The sequence below is a fragment of the Phycodurus eques genome, unplaced genomic scaffold (assembly GCF_024500275.1).
Source record: "Phycodurus eques isolate BA_2022a unplaced genomic scaffold, UOR_Pequ_1.1 contig_290, whole genome shotgun sequence".
In the NCBI taxonomy this organism is placed as follows: Eukaryota; Metazoa; Chordata; class Actinopteri; order Syngnathiformes; family Syngnathidae; genus Phycodurus; species Phycodurus eques.
Window position 1 is genome coordinate 1 of NW_026904287.1, and position 19,609 is coordinate 19,609.

A 19,609-nucleotide genomic window follows, 5' to 3' on the forward strand; every position below is an offset into this window, starting at 1 on the left:
CTCGCCACTCTGCACTATTTGCATATCTGTTTTTGATGAATTGTCACTAAGTCATAAGAGAGAGAAAGACTGACTGCATTATAATTTAGGTCAACCACCGATAAAAAAACGATTCCACAAGAATCTAAAGTGAAAAAGCTTACAGCACCTGGTATTCCCAGGCGGTCTCCCATCCAAGTACCAACCAGGCCCACTCCTGCTTAGCTTCTGAGATCAGATGAGATTGGGCATTCTCAGGATAGTATGGCCGTAAGCCACATAGTTATCTGAAATGATCTGAAACACAAGGAATTTGTCTCCGGTAATTGGAGCCGCTCCGGTATGACAACAGACAGTCAATTGACAGAGAACACTTTTGGGACATAAAGACATTGACAAAAAAACAGTCACTGAGCAATAAAGGGTTGCTAGTTATCTGGTAATGTCGGTACATTTTTTAAAAATATATATTTTATTTTTTGACAATTGTGTCCTCTCGCACTTAGAGCAGTTCGAATGACTAATATCCCAATTGTCCGGTGGAATGACCATTGTGCAAAAGGGCGCAGACTTCAAGGGAGTAGTGTGATAATCTGGGACAATGTTGATTGTAAAAATGTTGCAGATAACCACAATTGAACCATAGTCCTCAGAACTGTGAGGTAGACGCTCTAACCAGTCGGCCACCGTGCCGCCTGTAATTAAATTACTTTAACAAATACTGCGAATGACATGCTTACTCTAACTGCTATATGGACAGGTGCTGTCCAGAGTTTGCGTCCATTTGACGTTTCCTTTGTTGTTGAGGTTTTTTTTTCTGCTTGTATTTTCCCCCCACGCTGCGTTTCTTGAACGCGGCATGCTCCTCCTTGTGTACATTCTTCAGGTGCCCGATCAAATTTGTTGTGTTGAAGCATTTAGATGACGTTCCCCACGACGTACTTCAGTTGTGCACAGACTGCTCATAACTTGCGTGTTGTTTGTCTGAGACAACGCAAAATAGTCCCACACCGACGACATGTTTTTTCCCCGCCAAGATTGAAAAAAACTTTATTGGCTGTCAGTTAGAGTACTACGCCACAAGACACGTGATAAAGCTAAAAATAAACAAGTTTTTGGATTCATACGGGACGAAGAAGTGGAGTTCAATGTCTTGTGCTGAGCCGATCGATGACGTCATTGATCGGATCGGCGAATTATGACATGAAAGCCGATCAGATAAAATGCTAATTATTGGCCGATAACAATCACACCGGTCAGATCAGCGTAAAGTCTCGTACACTATGCATAAAATGGGCTTCTCTCTATCTAATATATGCACGCAGTGCACCAAAAATACCCCAGATACTTATTTTCATGCTACATGGTAATGCACACCAATTCAATGCTTTTGTTCATCGGTTACACAGAAACTGATATTTTGAATTTAAGGATTCCACTTTCCCCAAGATTGTGCGTACTTTGTGACTTAAGCATAATCGACCTCCTAATAAATATTCAGAATCATGGCTCCTCGCGTTAGCTACCGCGAAGAAAACAATTCGACTAAACTGGAAAAACAAACAAGCTATTAACATCAGTCACTGGCTTAATGTCATCATAGAATATATTGCGTTAGAGAAAATAGCAGCAGAACGAAAAAATCAAGTAGATAGCTTTGCACCCTTCCTCAACATGCTAAATCTAGACACTTGATTCTTTTGGCTGGGTATTGTGCCATCTGACAATAACAAGACTATCTTGTAAGTATAAAGGTAAACTTTTGACATGTATTCTTTGTTGTCGAGGTTGTTGTTGTTTTATTATTTTTCTATTTGACATTCTCTTTATTTTTTTCTTATTCATTTATGTACTTGTTTTTTTAAAATTATTATTATATTCATTCATTCATCTTCTGTTCCGCTTATCCTCACTCGGATCGCGGGCGTCCTGGAGCCTATCCCAGCTATCTTCGAGTGAAAGGCGGGGTATTATTATTATATATTTTTTTAAAATTATTTTTCTCAGTTACCTCGACTGTTACAGTGGAGGAGACAAGCCCTACCTGTCGGATGTAGTTGCACCCAAATATGTCTTCCCTTGCATGCTATTTTTTTTATTTGTATATTTGTACTTTTTTCGTTGCATCATTATATTATACTGTCTCCCGGTGGCCAAGGCGGGCACACCAGAAGAAGCGGCACAATAAATTGAAGCATTAAATTATGATGCACTAACTGTTTGTTAAATGTTATGACTGTTTTATTACGTACAGTATTGTAGAGTACTATTTTCCTTTTTGAAAATGAACAAAATGTTTTAAATTCTTTTAAATTCAGTTACACAGTTGTTGCTGTTATAAAGTTGGGGGAGCACATCGCAGCAACATGTAAACAGACTCACAGACAACTTCAATTTACATGATACAATCAACATTATACTCAAGCAACATTATACTGCTAAATGCATGCTTTGAAATAGGATTAAGTAAACATGAGATAACATATATTTTTATTCTGACATTTCCCTCCTGTTTATCACATATTTACTCATTTCAATTAGATGTTCGACTGGAGGATCATTTTTATGAAAACAAATACATTTACACTCAGAGGCAATGTTAATCTAATCTAATTCATAGTCACCTGGATCTAGAAATAAATCAGGCAGCTCATAATACACGTCATTATCATCATTATCTTCAGGGTCAGGACCAAGTAAAGGATACATTTGAGCCATCTGGTTCTCCATGGGTGAGATTGCTGTTGTTATCAATCTATTAATGAGAGAACGCAGACAAGGAATACAACAACATCCACAAGGTCAAAAGTGCTGTAAAAACAGCGATTGATACCAAAATTGAGGACACCACGGCTTTGTATTTTCCAAAGGCATTCATCCCGGAGTTCCACATGGAGGTGTCAACACCAGAGTGTTCCTTCATTTTACCATTAAGGGTTCGGAGTCCCTCTATGGCCTTGGGGAGACTGCCATCCGTAGCTATGTTGTTGGGAATGAATGTGCAACATTGTTCTCCTGAACATAGCACATACTCCTCCTCTCAGCCAACAACATGTCAACAGCTACCCTGTTTTGCAATGCCATCAATGATGCGGCTGATAGCTGTTCGTGTGCAGCTTCAAACCCACTCTGTGTACAATTGCCCAATTTTTTCACATTTTAATGGATGTAGTTGATTCTGTCTACGTTTTTGTTGGTTGTGCACAACCAACAGATCGAGGACTCAAATCCTGCAGCTATTTGATACTCAAATTTGTACTCACTTAAAACACCATGGGGAACACCAACGACGTCAATGTATGTTGGATCATTTTGGCTCTGCAAGTCTGCTGCTCTTTTCTGACGTCGCCAATGTTCTGGCATGACAGTGGATAACCTAGCTGTTAATTCTTGTCCAGACATGGGATGTGCTGATACCGCTTATGCTTCTATATCAACAAAAAATGGTGTACGGACGTCTCGGAGCTCAGCACACACTGCAGCCCGCATTTGGAGTCGCTGTTTTTGAATTGTAAGCCATTCTACTCGCCGCATGAGTTCGCATCATTCATCCTGGCTGGAGTTTACATTCCGCCTCAAGCTAAAACGAATGCCGCACTGCTAACGCTCGCCGAACAAGTCAACGAAATTGGAAAAAAAAACACCCGGACTCATCCCTCATTATTCTCGGGGACTTTAACAAAGCTAAACTCTAACAAAACTTTAACAAAAGCCACGAACTCCCTAAATACAAGCAGCACATCAACTGTCCAACTAGGGAAAATAACCTTTTAGACCACTGCTACACTATGCCGAAAAAAGCATACCGTGCTGTACCTCGTGCAGCCCTGGGCTCGTCTGATCACTGCTTAATTCACTTAATACCGACGTACAGGCAAGAACTTAAATGCGCGAAGCCTACAGTGAAAACAGTGAAAAAGTGGACCAATGAAGCAAAGATTGAACTTCAAAGCTGTTTAGACTGCACAGACTGGAGTGTCTTTGAAAATTCAGCTGACAGCCTGGATGAATATACGGACACTGTTATATCCTATATCAGTTTCTGTGAAGATATGTGTGTACCAACAAAATCATTTCACACATTCAACAACAACAAGCCATGGTTCACTGCTAAACTTAAGCATCTTCGCCAAGCTAAGGAGGATGCATATCAGAGTGGGCACATGGCCCTGTATAATCGAGCTAGAAACCAGCTTACTAAAGAAATTAACATTGCAAAGAGGATCTATGCAGCAAAGTTCGAAAAACAGTTTAGCGCGAACGACTCTAAATCAGTCTGGCATGCATTCCAATCGCTGACTAATTACAAGCGACGATCCCCCCAAGCTGAGAACAATAGCACACTTGCCAACGACTTGAATACCTTCTACTGCAGATTTGAAAAGGACAGTTAGGTAAATAAGCGTGAGTTGATGAAAGCGGTTGTGGAGTGTGTGGTGTGTAGCATAGCGGATGCATCAGCACCACATGTGCACACTTTCTGTAAGAGCCGCAGCTGCTGCTGCATACGTCTCGCAGTCAGATGCACGTGCTACTATTGGTTCTAACAAAACACTCGTGTGTAGTAGTACCATTCTTTCACCCTGTACTATTTGGTACAATACTGCAGCGGCAGTATGAGTTTTGTTAGAGATGTCCAAATAAAACGGTAGTTTGTAGTTAGGAAGTGCCAAAGAAATGGCTTGACTGAATTCTTGTTTAATTTGTATGAAGAGTTCTTTCTCATCATGTGTCCAATTGAGTTTAGCCGGCAGATTTCTTAATCCTTCTCGTTTAAGTGCCAATGAAATGTGAGGCGCAGAAAATGGCATTTTTAACCAAGGCAATAAATCCGATCTCAGGTCAACCACTGCCGCAACACCCTCTCGTCCCACCACTATTCTATCACTTGGTGTAAAATACCATGAGTGTCTGATAGTTTTTCAAAAATTCTAAATCAATTCTTGTTCTCTATCATAGAACAAGGTACAATGTGGAGGGTCAGGGGGTGGCAGGAATGGCCCCAAGGACACAACCCACGGCTTCCACTCCGCAAATGTCTGCAGGACGCTGTTATTTATTTGACACTGGTTGGTTCTAGGGACGTGGAATGTCACCTCTCTGGCTGGGAAAGAGCCAGAGCTGGTGTGTGAGGTCGAGAAGTTCCGACTAGATATAGTCGGACTCGCCTCCACGCACAGCTTGTGCTCTGGATACCATGATGGCGCCTACCAGTGTGGTCGCCTCCGTAGCGCGCTCTCTCGTATTGTTTTTGTTTTTGTGTTTTTCGTCCGTCTTTGGAGACCTTACACGACTCACTTACACAAAGGGAGACCTGCTAACCATCAAGGACAACGAACTGGCGATGAGAGGGAATGAGACACGAGGTTAAATACAAGGGGTAATTAGGGTGAACGAGGCACAGGTGGTGAAGATGCTCACAAGAGTAGGTGTGTGTGAAACAGGGGGAAGACAAAAACCGGAACACACACCCATGACATACCTTTCGAGGCCGGTAATCATGTCACAAAGTCTACAGAAATGTCTGACCAAGGATGTTGTGGTATTGGCAGAGGTCGCAACTCCCCAGAAGGACGTTGACGAGAGGGTTTGTTAGCAGCACATACCTAGCAAGCATTGACGTAATCAATAACATCCCTCCTAACATTAGGCCACCAAAAGCGCTGTTCGACCACTGATTGCGTCTTGGCAATGCCTGGGTGACATACACTTCGCTTCGTGTGAGCCCAGTGGATGACTTTTCCCCTTAAAGTCGGAACCACCTGTTTTCAGGGCAATCTTCAGGGCTAAGAGTGTTTTTCAGAGCCCCTTTAACCGCAGTTTCAATGTCCCAAACAAAAGCGGAAATGAAACATGACTTGGGCAAAATAGTCTTAGGGTCGGACAAAGAATTCTCTTCCAAGAAAATACGTGACAAAGCATCTGGCTTACCATTTTTAGAACCAGGTCGGTAGGATAACATGAAATTAAATCGAGTGAAGAACAGAGCCCATCTTGCCTGCCTCGCATTTAATCTTTTAGCAGTTTTAATATACTCAAGGTTCTTGTGATCTGTCCATACTAAAAACGGAGTCTGTGCCCCCTCGAGCCAGTGCCTCCACTCCATCAAAGCCACCTTGACTGCCAGCAGTTCACGGTCACCAATGTCATAATTTTTTTCAGCTGGGGTCAGTTTTTTGGAGAGAAAAGCACAATGTAATTTATCATTCTTGAGAGATTTCTGGGAGAGCACTGCTCCCATCAGACGCATCGACTTCTACCACAAACTGCTGTTTGAGATCTGGCAAATTAAGGATGGGAGCGGAGGTAAAACTCGATTTAAGTTTTTGAAAAGCTGCCTGACAAAGCGGGTTCCATACAAAAGGTTTGTGTGGCGAGGTAAGATCATGCAAAGGAGAGGATATTGAACTGAAATGTCTGATGAATTTTTTTTAGAAGTTTCTGAACCCTAAGAACCTTTGTACATCTTTGCGTGACGTGGGAGTAGGCCAATTAATAACGGCATCGACTTTGGAAAGGTCCATTTTGACTTCAGCTTGAGCCAGGACGAAACCCAGAAAAGAAACGGACGCCTTGTGGAACTCACATTTCTTAGCCTTGACATATAGTTGATTCTGCAGTAGCCGCTGCAATACAGAGCGGACATGAATCATGTGAGTCTCCTCATCCAGGGAGAATATCAAAATGTCGTCCAAATGGACAAAAACATAACTATTCAACATGTCACGCAGGACATCATTGACAAGGTTTTGGAAAACAGCTGGAGCGTTAGTAAGTCCAAAAGGCATTACCAAATACTCATAATGTCCCGTTGGTGTGTTGAATGCTGTTTTCCATTCATCCCCCTTCCTTATCCTGACAAGATGATACGCATTTCTTAAGTCCAGTTTGGTGAAAATCTTGGCTCCCTCCAGGAACTCAAAGGCGGTGGAGATGAGAGGAAGAGGGTACCTGTTTTTTACAGTTATCTCGTTGAGACCCCGATAATCAAGACAGGTTCGCAGGGTCTTGTCCTTTTTGTCCACAAAGAAAAATCCTGCTCCCGCAGGGGATGAAGATGGGCGAACGATCCCGGCTGGCAGTGATTCTTCCACGTACTCCTTCATGGCCTTGTGTTCCGGCCCTGAAAGAGCGAACAACCTCCCTCGTGGGGGTATGGTTCCAGGCAGCAAGTCAACAGCACAGTCATAAGATCTGTGAGGTGGAAGGGATTTGGCCTTGGACTTGGAAAAAACGTCTTTAATATCCTGGTAACAGGTGGGCACTAAATCAGGATCCCCAGATGGGGTCTGTGGATTGTCCTGAGAAACATGGCCCTGAACATCACATGGCGGCTTGAAACAGTTCCGGGCGCAATTGCTGCCCCATGACATAACCTACCCAGAGGACCAGTCAATGTGGGGGTATGTAATTTCAACCATGGATTCCCTAAGATAAGGTCATGATTCATGGCGTCAAAAACATGAAAACTAATGCGTTCCGAGTGAGAATCAGGAAATGTCAATGTGGGTGTTTGGGTGCGGTGAGTGATCTTGCCCATAAAACTGCCGTCTGCAGCATAGGTGTTGTGGTGGCGTTTTATTTGAAAGGTTCTAAGGTGCATACGTCTAACGAGGAGGGAGCTAAGTAAGTTAGCGTCAGAACCAGAGTCAATTAATACATGTGTATGAATTTCTTGATCAGGAGAGCATAGTGTCTCTTTCGGAAGAACCCGTGTAGGGTCTTCCTTAATGAAATTCAGACTCACCTCTCCCGTGCCCTTGCTACCGGCACCGGCAACTTTGACGTGACAGTTGCTCACGGAATGACACAACTGACCGCAGTAGAAGCACCGCCCTTCCCTCAGCCGGCATTGACATTCCTCAGGGGAGAGACGGAACCTGCCCAGTTGCATGGGTTCATCCGTGGGGACGCTAGCCAGTGGGTTGAGACCGGAAACAGGGGATCTGCCTTGGTTTGGTTGGTCACCGAGGCTCGTCCTCCAAGTGCGCGGTGACGCAGCCCTCCGCCGATCTCTATCCAGCTCGCGATCCAAAAGCCTCTTGCCGATTTTTACGGCGAGAGCAATGAGAGTGTCCAAGTCGGTCGGCAGGTCTAGCGGGACTAAATGATCCTTGACGACGGGGGATAGTCCTTGAAAAAAGGCATCGAGTAGCGCCCGATGATTCCAATGACTCTCAGCTGCTAGAATGCGAAACTCAATCGCGTAATCTGACACCCTGCGCTTGCCTTGTTGTAAGGTGACAAGGGTGCGAGCTTCCTCGCGATCTGGTGTGGAAAATTGAAAAATTTGCTCCATAGTCTTTACGAAAAAAGCCCATGAATGACACGCGGCGGAATTGCGGCTCCATTCAGCAGTAGGTCACGCCTCCGCACGACCAGTCAGGTAGGAAATGACAAAAGTGATTTTTGCCTGCTAGGTGGGGAAGGCAGCTGCCTGCAGCTCAAAGTGGAGTTCGCTCTGCATGATGAACGGCTTAATGTTCCCAGAATCTCCAGAGAACCTCTCCGGTCGAGAGCTGTGGGCAGACAGCAGCGGAGGTGGCTGCATGGTGACTGCTTCACATGGAAATGTTGGTACCGTGGCGTTATCGGTGTGGTGCCAACTGGTTCCTTCTCTTGAATCATTTTCATAAGAAGTTCAAACTGCGAGGCCACCTGTCTCATCATATTGTCCTGATGCCTTGACAGTCCCTCAAGAAGCAAGCTGCTCTTCCTGCTTCGAGAGGCGTTGACCCTGCGCTTGAAGGGCTTTGCGCACCGGGTCTGAGTCTGCTGGGTCCATGTTATGGCCAGTTCATTCTGTCACGAACGGAACAGAGGATAGGACCCAAAAATGCACGACTCCAAAACAAATGGATAGTTTCCAAAAAGAGAGGTTTAACATACGGGCATAGGTCGGTACACAGGCAGGCAATCCAAGAAAGGCAACAGTATCCAAAAACATGAGGCAAAGAGGCGAGGTCAATAATCGGAACGGGGTCAAGTCTTACTGTGAGTCTGTGACGTGGAAACAAGGAATGCTGGAACGCGACGACAAGGTACAACGAACTGGCAACGAGAGGGAATGAGACACGAGGTTAAATACAAGGGGTAATTAGGGTGAACGAGGCACAGGAGGTGAAGATGCTCACAGGAGCAGGTGTGTGTGAAACAGGGGGAAGACAAAAAGCGGAACACCCACCCATGACATCGACTGCAGATTTGAAAAGGACAGTTTCACGAGTGTCACAGGTCCCCTGCTGGACCCCCTGCAGTTTGCCTACCAAGCAAACAGGTCTGCGGATGATGCAGTCAACATGGGACTGCACTTCATCCTAGAACACCTCGACAGTGCAGGGACCTACGCGAGGATCCTGTTCGTGGACTTCAGCTCAGCATTCAACACCATCATCCCTGAACTCCTTTCATCCAAGCTTCTCCAGCTCAGCGTCTCACCTGCCATCTGCCACTGGATTTATAGCTTTCTGACGGGTAGGACACAGCAGGTGAGGCTGGGGGAGGCCACCTCATCCACACGCAGCATCAGCACTGGGGCGGCCCAAGGTTGTGTCCTCTCTACGCTGCTCTTCTCTCTCTACACGAACGACTGCAGCTCAGCGCACCCGACTGTCAAACTCCTGAAGTTTGCAGATGACACCACAGCCATCTGCCTCATCAAGGACGGTGACGAGTCTGCATATCGACAGGAAGCGGAGCGGCTGGAGCTGTGGTGCGGCCGACACAACCTGGAGCTGAACACGCTCAAGATTGTAGAGATGATCGTGGACTTCAAGAGGCATCCTTCGCTACAGCTGCCCCTCACGTTGTCCAGCTGCCTTGTGTCAACCGTCGAAACCTTCAAGTTCCTGGGAATTACAATCTCTCAGGACCTGAAGTTGGCGACCAACATCAACTCCATCCTCAAAAAGGCCCAGCAGAGGATGTACTTCCTGCGGCTTCTGAGAAAGCACGGCCTGCCACCGGAGCTGCTGTGACAGTTCTACACAGCGGTCATCGAATCAGTCCTGTGTTCTTCCATCACAGTCTGGTTTGGTGCTGCTACAAAAAAGGACAAACTCCGACTGCAACGGACAATCAAAACTGCTGAAAGGATTGTCGGTACCCCCCTACCCACCATTGAGGACTTGCACGCTGCCAGAACTAAGACAAGGGCGTGCAAAATCCTCTCGGACCGTCTGCACCCCGGTCACCAGCTCTTCCAGCTCCTTCCCTCAGGTAGGCGCTACCGATCAACGTAAACTAGAACTAGTAGACATTCCAACAGCTTCTTCCCTCTTGCGATCAACTTCTTAAACACCTAACCAATAATTCCAATCCAACAAGCTGGAAATTTTTTGACTTGAGTTCGTTGTCACATTTCTGTGGGGCCAATTATGTATTACTCGTGCACTCACTGGAGTTGTCTCGCCATGCTGCACTATTTGCATATACTGGCCACTCATGCCAGAGTAGCATCTGCTCCATTTGCACACTGATTGAGGAGTATCTGTAACATTTGCACAACCATCATTGTCCCAGATGATCGCACTACTCGTCACTTTAAACCGCAAACACTCCTGGAAGTCTCAGCGCCCTTTGCACAATGGTCATTGCACCGGACTATTGCAATATTAGTCATTCGAACTGCTCTAAGTGCTAGAGGAATCTGCATCTTTTTGCACAATTGTTTTTTGTCAATGTCTTTATGTCTCCAAAGTGTTCTGTAAATTGACTGTCTGTTGTACTAGAGCGGCTCCAACTACCGGAGAGAAATTCCTCGTGTGTTTTGGACATACTTGGCAAATAATGATTCTGATTCTGATTAAATTGGTCCTTCGAGACGGATGCCCCGCCTGTGTGGAGTTTGCATGTTCTCCCCGTGCCTGCGTGGGTTTTCCCCAGGCACTCCGGTTTCCTCCCACATCCCAAAAACATGCATGCTCGGTTAACTGACGACTCTAATTGCCCGTAAGTGTTAATGTCAGTGTGAATGGTTGTTTGTTTGTCTGTGCCCTGCGATTAGCTGTCGACCGGTTCAGGGTGTACCCCGCCTCCCGTCCGAAGATAGCTGGGATAGGCTCCAGCACGCCCGTGACCCTAGTGAGGAGAAGCGGCTCAGAAAATGGATGGCTGGATAAGACGAATGCGTTATTTCGTCAAGCACTACTTCCAATTATGTTTACATTCGATTTTCTTTAATTAGTCAAATCATTGGTCTCTCTTAAACCCAAATGGGTGGTTTATTTTTTTCTGGGTGTGAATGACCTCACTTTCAACTTATTTGATTGTCTCTCGATGCCGCTGTGCATGATGTAACCATTTCCTGTACCCCCAGGTTGTACCCCGAATGGGTGGTTTCTATGTTTCTGGGTGTGAATGACCCCACTTTCAAATTATTTTATCGTGTCTCGATGCCGTTGTACATTATGGGTATCCATTTACTGTCTCAATTTAAACTAAAATTCTCAAATAAGTAGCATATTTCTTCATGTATTAGCACACAGTAGCGTTTCATCTAGCGTATGTTCCGGCTTGCCCCTTATATGTATGGTTGGTCACATGCTCATGACGACACCGTCGCTTGACATAGCGTTCGCGTGAATGACTTGCGTGCTCGCACCGAGTCAAACTCATACTTACCTGGCAGGGGAGATACCATGATCAAGAAGGTGGTTCACCCAGGGTGAGGCTCAGCTATTGCACTCTGGTTGTGCTGACCCCTGTGAATTCCCCAAATGTGGGAATCTTGACTGCATAATTTCTGGTAGTGGGGGACTGCGTTTGCGCTCTCTCCTGATAATTGGTTAATGAAAATGAAGATAGTGGGTGTAATAGTGATATAGTTGTGTGGTAATTTAGCGTGGTACAATGTTACTGATAGTGATGAGTGTTTGAGTGTACTGAATCATTCAAAACTGTTCATCAAAAACATTCGTTCACGTTCAGTTCTTTTTCACATAGTCATTCAAGTGCTTTCTTATTCAGTTAATGATCCATCCCCGAAGCTCATGTTCACCCAATACATTCACCGAAGGACTATGCGTTGTTGTCGTCATGTATTGTAAACTAGCAAAGGCGGGGAGATTATTTATTTACAAAAACGCTAAATTATGACCTACCTATCTCTCTCTCAGCAAGCTCTCGAACACCCGCTTCGGTCGTGACTCGTGAACATGCGTGCATCGAGCTCAGCTAGCGACCATCCTTGCGCGTCCCCTGACGTCCAGCGAGGCTCTCACCACCCGGCGTGACTTTTCTGCATCCACCGCGGTGGACCGCATCGCTGACACCAGCACCTGTACTTCCTGTTTACCCACCTTAATGTTATTGTTATCTAATCAGTGTAAAGCGTCTTTGAGAGTCTTGAAAAGCGCAATAGGTTTAATCTGTTATTATTATTATTGCTATTATTATTATTGAAGAAAAAGCTAAACAATGGGAACGTCAACCTCCCCAATATGGCCACTAAGTAGGCACGTTGGTTCGCCGGGCTGTTCCAGCGAGCTTCCGTGTCTTGTCTTCATAATTATCATATTAGCCTTAGCATATTACTCCAATTCTAAAGTCTTTATACTGGCTCCCAGTCGGATGTAGAATAGATTTTACAGTTCTGTTACTGGTCTATAAATCACAAAATGGTTTCGGTCCTGAATACATGAATGAAATGCTAATGCCAAGTGTGCATGTTTTTAAGTTTTGTTAAAAACTCTTCTTTTTTTTCTTATGCTTTTTAGAGCATTTCCTCTTTTAAATGATATTTCTTGCACTGTACGCAGTTTTAGTTGTATTTTCATTTTCCCCTTTGTTTTAAATGTTTATAAGCTGTTTTGTTCCTTTGTTTTGAAATGTTTTCACTCATGTAAAGCACATTGAGTTACCTTGTGTATGAAATGCGCAATATAAATTGCTTTGCGTTCCTATGACGTAGATGCACGACGTAAGAGAAGTCACAGAGTAGTGGAAGCGATTATCTACTGAGTATTAAATCTCTGGATACTATGAAAATTTATAGCATGAAAATTCTATTGTATAATCATACAATAGAAAAAATTCTATTGAATAATCATACAATATAATTTTACAATACAATACAATAATCCATAACATGTAGACTATCCTTCCATCCATCCATTTTCTACCGCTTATCTGAGGTCGGCCAGACTTCCCTCTCCCCAGCCACTACATCCATCTCTTCCGGGGGGATCTTGAGGCGTTCCCAGGCCAGCCGAAGAATGTAGTCTCTCCAGCATGTCCAGGGTCGTCCCCAGGGCCCCCTCCCAGTGGGAACGTGACCGGAACACCTCACCAGGGAGGTGTCCGGGAGGCATCCGAATCAGATGCCCCAGCCACCTCATCTGGCTCCTCTCGATGTGGAGGAGCAGCGACTCTACTCTGAGATCCTCGCGGATGACCGACCTTCTCACCCTATCTCGAAGAGAGAGCCCTGACACCCTGCAGAGGAAACTCATTTCGACCGCTTGTATCCGGGATCTTGTTCTTTCAGTTGATGAAGCCAACAGAACCACATCATCTGCAAAAAGCAGAGATGCAATACTGAGGCCACCAAATCGGACCCCCTCTACGCCTCGGCTGCGCCTTGAAATTGTGTCCATCGAAGTTATGAACAGAATCGGTGACAAAGCCTTGGCGGAGTCCAACCCTCACCGGGAAAAAGTCCGACTTACTGCCGGATATGCGGACCAAACTCTGATTCCGGTCGAACAGGGACCGAACAGCTCATATCAGGGGGTTCGGTACCCCATACTCCCGAAGCACCCTCCACAGGACTCCCCGAGGGAAACGGTCGAACGCCTTCTCCGAGTCCACAAAACATATGTAAACTGGTTGGGTGAACTCCCATGCACCCTCGAGGACCCTGCTGAGGGTGTAGAGCTGGTTCACTGTTCCACGGCCAGGACGAAAAGCACACTCCTCCTCCTGAATCTGAGATTCAACTTCCCGACAGACTCTCCTCTCCAGCACCCCTGAATAGACCTTACCATGGAGGCTGTAGTTGAACACACCCTCCGGTCCCCCTTCTTAAAAAGGGGGACCACCACCCCAGTCTGCAAATCCAGAGACACTGTCCCCGATGTCCACGCGATGTTGCAGAGGCGTGTCAAGCAGGACAGCCCTACAACATCCAGAGCCTTGAGGAACTCCGGGTGAATCTCATCCATCCCCGGGGCCTTGTCACCGAGGAGCTTTTTAACCACCTTGGTGACCTCAACCCCAGAGATAGGAGAGCCCGCCTCAGAGAACCCAGACTCTGCTTCCTCAAGGGAAGGCGTGTCGGTGGAATTGAGGAGGTCTTCGAAGTATTCTCCCCACCGGCTCACGTCTCGAGTCGAGGTCAGCAGCGCCCCATCCCCACTATACACAGTGTTGATGGTGCACTGCTTCCCCCTCCTGAGACGCCGGATGGTGGACCAGAATTTCCTCGAAGCCGTCCGGAAGTCTTTCTCCATGGCCTCACCGAACTCCTCCCATGCCCGAGTTTTTGCTTCAGTGACCACCAAAGTTGCATTCCGCTTGGCCAGCCAGTACCCATCAGCTGCCTCAGGAGTCCCACAGGCCAAAAAGGCCCGATAGGACTCCTTCTTCAGCTTGACGGCATCCCTCACCGTTGGTGTCCACCAACGGGTTCAGGGATTTCCGCCAAGACAGGTACCAACCACCTTACTGCCACAGCTCCGGTCGGCCGCCTCAGCAATGGAGGCGCGGAACATGGTCCACTCGGACTCGATGTTCCCCGCCTCCCCCGGAACATGAGCAAAGTTCTGTCGGAGGTGGGAGTTGAAACTCCTTCTGACAGGGGATTCCGCCAGACCTTCCCAGCAGACCCTCACAATACGTTTGGGCCTGCCACGTTGGACCGGCATCTTCCCCCACCATCAGAGCCAACTCACCACCAGGTGGTGATCAGTTGACAGCTCCGCCCCTCTCCTTACCCGAGTGTCCAAGACATGCGGCCGCAAGTCCGATGACACAACCACAAAGTCGATCATAGAACTGCGACCTCGGGTGTCCTGGTGCCAAGTGCACATGTGGACACCCTAATGCTTGAACGTGGTGTTCGTTATGGACAATCCGTGATGAGCACAGAAGTCCAATAACAGAATACCGCTCGGGTTCTGATCGGGGGGGCCGTCCCCAGCAGGAGCGCTCTCCAGCACCCCCTCCAAGGACTCCAAAAAGGGTGGGTACTCTGAACTGCTGTTTGGTGCATAGGCACAAACAACAGTCAGGACCCATCCCCCCACCCGAAGGCAGAGGGAGGCTACCCTCTCGTCCACCGGGGTGAACCCCAACGTACAGGCGCCGAGCCAGGGAGCAATAAGTATACCCACACCTGCTTGGCGCCTGTCACCGTGGGCAACTCCAGAGTGGAAGAGAGTCCAACCCCTCTCGAGAGGACTGGTACCAGAGCCCAAGCTGTGCATGGAGGCGAGTCCACAATATCTCGTAGGAACTTCTCGACCTCACACACCAGCTTGGGCTCCTTCCCTTCCAGAGAGGTGACATTCCCCGTCCCTAGAGCCAGCTTCTGTAGCCGTGGATCGGATCGCCAAGGTCCCCGCCTTTGGCCATCGCCCAGCTCGCACGACACCCGACCCCTATGGCCCCTCCCACAGGTGGTGAGCCCATGGGAAGGGGGACCCACGTTACCCTTTCGGGCTGTGCCCAGCCGGGCCCCATGGGTGCAGGCCCGGCCATCAGGCGCTCGCCTTTGAGCCCCACCTCCAGGCCTGGGTCCAGAGGGTAGCCCCGGTGACCCGCGTCCGGGCAAGGGAAACCTGAATCCATTCATTGTATTTGTCATTGGGGTTTTTGGAGTCGTGTTTTGTGTGGTCCCTCACCTAGGACCTGTTAGCCATGGGTGACCCTGCCAGGGGCATAAAGCTCCAAACAACTTAGCTCCTAGGATCATTGGGACACACAAACCCGTCCAAAACGATAAGGTGACGGCTCAAGGAGGGGTCGAACTATTGTAAGGGGGCAATTTCTAACATAGAAAGTCCCAGTATTGGCTTAGAAGCCAAACTGGTGAAGTTATCACTAAAAAAATTAAATGTGTACAGCAGGCGCTTGGAATCATTTTTAAGCAATAAAAACTGCAAATATGTGTAAAAGTCCAAGCAAAGTTTTGGGATTCAAACCACTGCCTGTAACTAGCGTAAAGGGAGAGTTCGAGCCGATAAAGCCCCAGAATTGGCTTGGAAAGCAACCTGTGTCAAGTTATTACTGAAATGAAAAAATGGGGACAGCAGGCCCTGGGAAGCATTTTTCAGCGATAAAAACAGCAAATGTGTGTAAAAGCCCAACCAAAGTTTTGGGATTCAAACCACTGCCTGTAACTAGTGTAAAAGGGTGGGTGCTAGCCTAGAAAGTCCCAGAATTGTCTTGGAAAGCAGCCTGTGTGAATTTATGACTGAACAGGAAAAACGTGTACAGCAGGCACTGGGAAGCATTTTTAAGCGATAAAAACTGCAAACGTGTGTAAAAGCCCAACCAAAGTTTTGGGATTCAAACCACTGCCTGTATCAGGTGTAAAGGGGAGCGTTCTATCCTAGAATGCATACGAATTTACTTGGAAAGCAGCCTGTGTGAAGTTATGAGTGAAAATTAAAAAAATGTACAGCAGGCGTTGGGAAGGATTTTTAAGCGATAAAAACTGCAAATGTGTATGAAAGTCGAACCAAAGCTTTGGGATTCAAACTATTGCCTGTAACTAGTGTAAAGGGGAGAGTTCTACCCTAGAATGCATGAGAATTTACTTGGAAAGCAGCCTGTGTGAAGTTATGAGTCCGCTGAACTGTCTGCTTTGTCTCAAATGGCAAAGCAAAAGCTGACAGTTGTCCAAATGGACTTGTTTATTGGCAAGAAGTCACACCGCGTTGGAGCCAGATATTTTCACGAGTGGCGCGATTATGTACCTGTCTCAACAAAGAAGCGCGATCTACTTTATACTGAGTATGGGGTGGTGTCGAATGTGCCAGAAAGTTCCTCTCCTTATGAGGCAAACAACAGATGTTGCAACTAGCGTATATTGGTCAAATAAAAATGTTGACACTCAGATGCATAAAAAAATATTTTTTTTTTATTAATTTAGGAGGTAAGAATAAGCTGGAAGCGACGCTTGCGTTACTTCTGGTTTACCGTAATTTTAAGTTTCATTGTTAAAATCAAACCAATGTCTCGAAAAGGGCACGACGTCACTTTTTATGTATAAAATGTAGGAAAAATTACGAGAAACCTTTTTATCAGTCTCGTAATCTGAAGGTTGCCACACTTTATGAAATTTTGAGTTCTCGATGACAGAGGCTTACTTAAACCCAGAACACACAAAATACAACCAAGAGTGGAATATTATAGTATTTTTTGTGACATATACAAAGGATCTAGAGGGAAACACACAAAGAGGCTAACCATCCATCCATCCATCCATCCATTTTCTTTACCGCTTATCCTCACTAAGGTCGCGGGCTGCTGGAGCCTATCCCAGCTATCTTCGGGCGGGATGCGGGGTACACCCTGAACCGGTCCCCAGCCAATCGCAGGGCACATAGAAACAAACAACCATTTGCACTCACATTCACCGGGCAATTTAGAGTCTTCAATCAACCTACCACGCATGTTTTTGGGATGTGGGAGGAAACCAGAGTGTCCGGAGAAAACCCACCCAGGCACGGGGAGAACTTGCAAACTCCACACAGGGGGGGCCGGGAAAAGGAAATTATTAGCGACTGATGTTGTACATCATAGTAAGGATTGCACTGTCGACTCACGAACGCAGATCACCTGGTCTTTGGGGAGTGGTCTTCCTCCAGACCTCAGGCGGAAACAAAGCCGGTTTGGTTGAAGGAAAAAGATGCACAAAAATAAAAACAAAAAGAAATGGAAAAGGAAAGTTGTTGTCATGTTTGGATGAGCTCGAGTCCTGCCACACCATCTGACGTGTTTCTGCCTGTGTACTGGATATTTAAGTTATTGCCGTTCTTTGTTTTTAAATGGTAACTGCTTTAATAGTTCAGGTGTGTGTTTGAAGAGCACTTTGCATTTGTCTGTTTTGGGGAACAGACTTACGCTTGTTCATGCATTGTTGACCTTCAGTTGGACCAGTGTTAATTTACGGTCGAAGATTTTTTTCCTGGTTATCAGACAACTTGCTCTCAAGCCGCAGTGACAACTGAACTCATGACTCGTTGTTTACAAGACCAGGGCTCTAACACCTGAGATATGTGGCCTTGGGTTTTAGCATAGCCAAAAGCAGGGCAAGAGCAATGGAGAGTGGTGTTAGCATTTTGACAAGGTCAAACAGCACTTTGAAAGTCCAAGAACAACAATCCTGAAATTCCAAGAACATTGATTTGAATATCGGGATTTTACAACACAAATAGGTGGGCGGCGTTCCTTCTCCACAGCTGGCTTGTCTCAATTCGTCTTGACCCGACATCTCCCTCGCTTCCTCTGATGGATTAGTTGTTTTCCCTGTTCCACTAGAACATTCCGCTGCCTTCCTCTTGTGCAAGTTCCTGTAGAGAGCTCATCCACCCCCACTCACACTGCGAACATATTACACCAGCTAAAATATTTTTCAAGGTTACTGTCGGACCAGTAGTGGAAGCGATGATATACTGAGTACGAAATCTGTGGATACTATGAAAATTGATAGCATCAAAATTCTATTGTATGATTAATACAATAATCCATAACATGTATTCCACTCTATGGCTAATATGACAATAGCTAATACAACAATACATATATATATATATATATACACACACACACACACACACATATATATATATATATATATATATATATATATATATATCAGAATCAGAATCATCTTTATTTGCCAAGTATGTCCAAAACACACAAGGAATTTGTCTCCGGTAGTTGGAGCCGCTCTAGTACAACAAACAGTCAATTTACAGAACACTTTGGGGACATAAAAGACATTGACAAAAAACAATTGTGCAAAAAGATGCAGATTCCTCTAGCACTTAGAGCAGTTCGAACGACTAATATTGCAATAGTCCGGTGCAATGACCATTGTGCAAAGGGCACTGAGACTTCAAGGAGTGTATGCGGTTTAAAGTGACGAGTAGTGCGATCATCTGGGACAATGTTGGTTGTGCAAATGTTACAGATACTCCTCAATCAGTGTGCAAATGGAGCAGATGCTACTCTGGCATGAGTGGCCAGTATATGCAAATAGTGCAGCATGGCGAGACAACTACAGTGAGTGCACGAGTAATACATAATTGGCCCCACAGAAATGTGACAACGAACTCAAGTCAAAAAATTGCCAGCTTGTTGTAATGGAATTATAGGTTAGGTGTTTAAGAAGTTGATCGCAAGAGGGAAGAAGCTGTTGGAATGTCTACTAGTTCTAGTTTGCGTTGATCGATAGCGCCTACCTGAGGGAAGGAGCTGGAAGAGCTGGTGACCGGGGTGCAGACGGTCCGAGAGGATTTTGCAGGATTTTCTTAGTTCTGGCAGCGTGCAAGTCCTCAATGGTGGGTAGGGGGGTACCGACAATCCTTTCAGCAGTTTTGATTGTCCGTTGCAGTCGGAGTTTGTCCTTTTTTGTAGCAGCACCAAACCAGACTGTGATGGAAGAACACAGGACCGATTC

The 19,609-nt window shown here is 46.0% G+C and overlaps 2 non-coding genes across 2 annotated transcripts; one reads left to right on the forward strand and one right to left on the reverse strand.

The window, feature by feature from the left end:
• Nucleotides 1-136: 136 nt before the first annotated feature.
• LOC133398707 (5S ribosomal RNA) lies at nt 137-255 on the reverse strand. Its single transcript, XR_009767991.1, has one exon. It is a non-coding gene; the product is annotated as a 5S ribosomal RNA (ribosomal RNA).
• An 11,338-nt stretch (nt 256-11,593) lies between these two features.
• LOC133398708 (U1 spliceosomal RNA) lies at nt 11,594-11,757 on the forward strand. The gene has a single exon (XR_009767992.1). It is a non-coding gene; the product is annotated as a U1 spliceosomal RNA (small nuclear RNA).
• The last annotated feature ends 7,852 nt before the right edge of the window (nt 11,758-19,609 follow it).